This window comes from Typopeltis vanoorti, chromosome 12, assembly GCF_054136105.1.
Source record: "Typopeltis vanoorti isolate ZY-2024b chromosome 12, IOZ_Tvanoo_1.0, whole genome shotgun sequence".
Lineage (NCBI taxonomy): Eukaryota > Metazoa > Arthropoda > Arachnida > Uropygi > Thelyphonidae > Typopeltis > Typopeltis vanoorti.
This window is the reverse complement of record NC_143560.1, coordinates 97,961,201-97,967,200: the sequence shown is the minus strand read 5'-3', so window position 1 is coordinate 97,967,200 and position 6,000 is coordinate 97,961,201. Positions and strand designations below refer to the sequence as shown.

The window sequence follows — 6,000 nt, the reverse complement described above, 5'->3', positions numbered from 1 at the left end:
TCCGCAACCATAGGAGGGGAAGAATACGCTGGCAGGGAACAACTTGAGGGAGGTTAAAAGCGCGCGCGCGCGTTTGTGTGTGTGTGTTATTTTTCGTGATAAAATTGTAAGAGAACACTGTTTTATTGATAATTACCACCACAAAATTTAGATACAACACAGATGGAATTTAACCCATCAGAGAAACAATAATTACAATTTTCAGTAATAATCTAACAACATACTTCGCGGTACTTAAAATTCGCAGTGCATGAATAAAGTTTGAATTAACCGACGTAAAGAGGACTGAAGGCGAGTTTTGTCGGATGCCGATGGTTTAGGTCAGTATTTACAACAAATATCTCAGCATCTCTTCCAACTCTGTCCGTGGAATTAGAAAGCGAGTCAGTTGGAGTTTGACATTAAAGTCACCAAGTCACTGTTAGGATCATTAGAGTGCAGGAAATCAAGCTTCGTGAATAAAAATTCAAAGAAGTCAGAATAATTTTCCGAACTGGGTAGAGCCAGTTAGTGATTGCTACATAATGAGACAAAAAAAAAAAAGTCTTAAGTCGGAGAAGATCAAAACAAAGGAGATACAAGATTAGGCATCCTCTAGCAAGGAATATCAGATCGCACAAAATGACATATATCATCTCTGTGGCGGAAGGAATCAAGGTATAGTTTGAACAGTTAAGGTGGACTGGGTATTTGCTGCGGCAGTAATTTGGGGTTCGGTCAAATACAGAAGAGTTTATGTCTGTAAGTGATGATGTCCATAATTTAAATTCGTGTTTATGCTACTAACGTTGGTAAAGAGAATGACCTGAATGAGATATTTTGTAAAGTTTGGGGGGGAGGGGTAATTTTTTTTTGAAATTGTTTGAAAGTTTTTTTCTTTCGTGTTAACCGCAGAGACGATATATCTGTGTTTATTATCATAATGGTGTTTAAGATAAGAGAAAAAGAGAAGGGAAACAGCAATGACAGAGATAAATTCTTAGATATGTTGCCCATAAGTCTCCATGCCATAACGAGGCCTCGATAGTGCACTCCGCGAATCCTTCTATACGGCCTCCTTGAAGGCACGATTTGGTAGTGTAAATGGCAGTGGGATTATGCACCAGCTGATCGAAACCTAGCTAAACACGTCATCACTAGTTTCAGTCTGTACTTCGATGGTACTGCAGTAAGTAATTCCGCAGCTAACCTGCGGAATTACTTACTGCAGTACCTTCGAAGATGGAGGAGATCACTTTATGATCTTGAAGGATGTCGTTCGCAATGCATGTTCAAGTCTCCTAGTAGGTCTAGTTGGCAGTTTCTCCAACGAGAAAAGTATCTTTCGACAATTCCACAGCCCTTTTGGTGGAAATGGGCCACATCTCGAGAAGACGGTATATTGTGTATCATTAGCGATCCAAAGTAGTGTTTTTATTCTTGCTACATTTATTAAATAATTTCGTAAGGAAGTATTTAGCTAAAATCCTATAATTGGAAAGAATTTCAACTACGTACAGCTACTTTTTTATTTATTATTCATATTTTTATAAAAGAAATGGAAAGATATTTAGCTCTCCAATCTAAGTTGTTCTGGATGTTTTATAAATACTAAGTTATAACAGAACGACATCAAAAATTGTTTCAAAAAATTGTTGGAATCACAAGAAGGATCAGCAGTCTCCATTCCCCATGAGTCACACGAAAATGACACTAAAAAGAACGTTCATGTTTGAATTCCGTTCGAATTTCTTCATAAGATTAAGATCTTGCAAGTTATCCTTTTCAAATGTTCATGCAGTGTTAAAAATATTACTCTGAAAAAAAAAGGGAAAAAAACCACCCACCTCTCTTTTCTATAATCTGTAATTCTTCTTCTCTTAAAAGTTTCCTAAAAAATGCTTAGTACACAGATAGTGTGTGTGTGTGTGTGTGTGTGTGTGTGTGTGTGTGTGTGTGTGTGTGTGTGTGTGTGTGTGTGTGTGTGTGTGTGTGTGAGAGAGAGAGAGAGAGAGAGAGAGAGAGTTATTAGCAATTCGAAAGTCACTGTTATGGATTCAACCACCTTCTACTGTATAGTTCTGAGGTCTTTTGAATAATTTGCTTAGCAGTAGCTAGTAAATACGCTACGGAAAATAAGTTATGCGTGTTCACACTTTTTTTTTTTGACAGTTGTTTTTTTAAAGTGTGCACGATTTCTGTCATTTGGTGAAGTGTGTATACAGTTTTTTTACTTGAGTTGATCGTTGATGACTCTCAACAACCAACCTCTTTAAACACCTGGAAAACTTTCAACTAATCAGTGATCACCAATATGGATTCCGCTAGTCAAGGTACACAGATCTCATCGCTTACATCACCCACTTCTGGACACGTGCAGTGGAAAGGTCTGGAAAAACTTGTGTCAAATGTTAAAAAACTTGACATCTTTGTTCGCACAAATGTTACTTTTCATCCATCTACTAATCATACAAATCGCAAATCCTCCCAACCTTGGAATACTGTTTTTATATTTTTGGTAGTATACCTCAGACTTCTCTAAAAATTCTTCATGCCATTCAGAACAGGGCAGTTAGGCTAAATGGCGCGCCTTCCCCCCCCCCCCCCCACACACACTTCGACCACTGTCTCGCAGAAGGTCAGTTTTCACATTGCGTCTCTTTCACAGATATTTCATGAGCGCTGTTCGGCAGGGCTAGTATCCCTCGTTCCCCCATTTCTGCTAAACCTACAGTAACACGAGCAACATCTGCTGTTCAATATCCTTGTACTTTTGGCCGCTGCCTTACCGATCCTGCTACTCCCATTCATTGTATACAGTGTGTATATATATACTGCCAAGTTAAAGTGTTAAGTGTTTTATTTAATGATTTTCAAAACATAACTGAAATTTCACGAAAGCTTTTTTTTTTTTGTGATTTATGTGCTGTTGTATATAAAGCATTACTTTCTTGTTTCTGAATTTTAATTGAAGCCAACCTATCTTCCCTGACATGTTCTGATTAAAAACGCATATTATTATTATTATTATTATTTTATTTTTGTATGCTCATCGATGTGTAAGAGTTCTGGTTAATGAAAGATATGGCTGACATTGGATTTCAGATTTAATGTCCTTTCAAATCGTAAGAAAATTTCTGACAGGCAGCCAACACTGATAGTTTTTTTATATGTTCCTAGTTAATAAAATTAAATAAATAAATCAACTTAAAAGTGATATCTAATATAGCTTGAAGATTCTTTTAAATAGCATTTCCTATTCGTAACATAACGTAACGTAACGTGGCATAACGCATTTTCTACAAATAATTAAGCTTAAAAATCCATTTAGTACCGAGATGTGTGGACGATTAGGAAAATAGTTTCATGGATGAAACTATTTTCCTAATCGTCTATCGTAACTATTTTCCTAATTTCATGAAAGAGCTTTAAAACCATCACATAAACTTCTAAATAATTTCGCTGTGGGGGAATCAAAAGTATTTTTGTGAGATTAGAGGAAGTCTCCGTATATCTCATTAGAAGAACATTTAGGGATTCTGATTCATCGTATTTCAGGAAATAGCACATTCCTACTCCACTTCCTACATCCAAGGATGATTATATAACCATAATGATGATGGAATTATGAATCCCTCTGTGTGAAATCGTGTTTCAATTATGAATTCACACTTTGAAACAGATGCGCAGTTTATTTGCTACATCGCCTAATACGAAAGATCATCAGCTTATTTTATCCTAACGGTTCCGGAGGATAAAGCCAGTCAACAATCACCTTGATGCGTGACGTCATACATACACAAATTGAAGCACATGTATCCGTTCGCTAGCCACGCGACTGCACGTGCCCGAACCCCACAAACGTAGCAGCTGCAAGGAGAAGCAGATGTTCAACGGGAATTTCTATTGTGCCGTGTTACTGTATGAAAAGTAGTCCTAACTGACAGCTAGTCGGGCGTGCGGTTTTCCTCTACTCGAGTAGTTGCACAGAAACCTTGGAAGAAGCGGAAAATGAGGTGGCTCTTTGGAGTTTTGTAAAAGCATTGCCCAGACAGAGAAACCAGTAGACTTGTCCTAGTGAGTATTTTCATTACGTATTACTTTATTTTACGGAATCAATTTAGCATTAAAGACATAATCATATTGATTTATATCTATTTTTTCATTATTTTTATGGCAATTATTATTATGCTTTAACCACGAAATTTTTATTGGAGACGCGAATATTTCACAAGAACTAACAAATATGAAAGAAATGTTTAAAGTGTTTGTTTTCTTTATTTTTTAAGAAAAGTCTGCAAAAGCAAATTAAGTTTACTATAACGTAAAATTTGAAATTGGGATAGTGTGTTTAACTTTTTATTTGAGAAACAAAAACAAAACTCAACCTTCCACAATGAAGAGAACTGTCAAAATTCTCAAGTGAATTTCGGTTGAGATTCGGCTATCAATATTTCAACGTTACTAAATGTTGAACTTCGGATTGTGCAAGCGGAAAACCCTTCATGCGCTTCTTCGTTCTATTAAGCACTGTGAGTAGAATGAATTTAGAGATGAAGTGATTGATTGGGAAATCTTATGACAACTTAGTATGATTTAATACGCTTGTGGAGAAACAATACACGAATGGAAACGAATAATTTAATATTATTCAAAATCAATCATGCAATTAATTAGACAGTATATGATATGTTGCGTAACTCACAAATATGTTAGTACTTCACATTACTTTTGAGACTTTGGTTAAAAACAAATGAATATATTAAATACGAACGGCAAAATGAAAATTTTCGGATTCAAGAAAGTGTAACGTTTTCTAATAGCCAATTCTAAAGGGGGGGAAAAAAAGCGTTTAAAGTTATTAGTTGTGCTGATAAGCTGAAAATTCGACATTTTCAGTGAACTTGTTCAGTAGTGATTTTCACTGTCAGTAGATGTTCATATAAAAAGTCTAATGCCTATTGTTTAATTGATCATTTTTTGTGATTATAAATGGCTACAAAAATGACGATCACTTTTTTTACAAAAATTTAGTAAAGGACCTATCCTAGAAAGGAAACTTGAGAACGTAAGGAAAAAATCTTAGCTACCCACTGTACTAATATCTAATGCCTTTCGTGGACCGAGTCACATTAAAAAAAAAAAAAAGTAAAAGAAATTTAGGCGATCTCATATGCTGTAGTAGTGGAGAGAGAGGGGTATTTTCCTTCCTTAAGGCAAGCAAAACTGCCAAGAGATCAAACACACACAGATAAATAATATCCACTGCTCGGCCAACTGAGTGCTTATTTATGGATACAGATCTAAAATACCACATACAAAAATGAGAAAGAAGATAACGTATTTGGCCTGGTTGGCCGAGTGGGTAGCTTAGCGTATTCACCTCCCATCGACGACTGCGGGTTCGAATCTCGCTTTTGTACATAGATGTTTTTGATTGTCCTTAGATAGGAAATGAATTTCATTGCCTGGTGTGAGACTACAGCTCGCTTATCAGAAGCCTAAACTGGCTTGAAAACGTTTCGTGTTTGGTCTCTAGAGCAGGGTTTGCAGATTATGTAAAAATAGAAAAAATATCCTTACCCACCCACTGTACGCATATATTTAAGGTTGACCTTTCATGGAAGGAAGTCAAAAAATATATAAGTAGAGTAGTGAGGAATCCTCACTGCAGAATTATAAATCCCCTCCTCCCCTAATATCGCAAGTTCATTTTAATTATCCATATTTTTAACACTTCCGAGACAATGATAATATTTTGCAATACCTGATTCATCAATCAAATTTCTGCTACATTTATCCATCCATAATAAGTAAACAAACTACAGAGTTTACGGCAATTCATTTAGCTCTTTTTTGAAGAGCAGTTTTAATATTTTCATAAATGGAATAGAAAAGAAAGTTGCTACTTTCTTTTCTATACCATTTATTGGTAGTTGTTAATTATTGCATCTTATGGGATCTGTGTCCCTCCCTCAGTAATGTTAATGCAGAACAAAGAAATTATTTTCCTAGCTTCCT

At 35.8% G+C, this 6,000-nt stretch overlaps 1 protein-coding gene across 1 annotated transcript in view; it reads left to right on the top strand.

The window, feature by feature from the left end:
- The first annotated feature begins 3,866 nt into the window (after positions 1-3,866).
- The window catches only part of LOC150101044 (metabotropic glutamate receptor 7-like), a 39,514-nt gene continuing 37,380 nt past the window's right edge, over positions 3,867-6,000 (top strand). The window contains exon 1 of the mRNA XM_090401437.1: positions 3,867-4,056. The gene's annotated coding sequence lies outside the window, so the exon portion shown is untranslated. The remainder of the gene's footprint in view (positions 4,057-6,000) is intronic.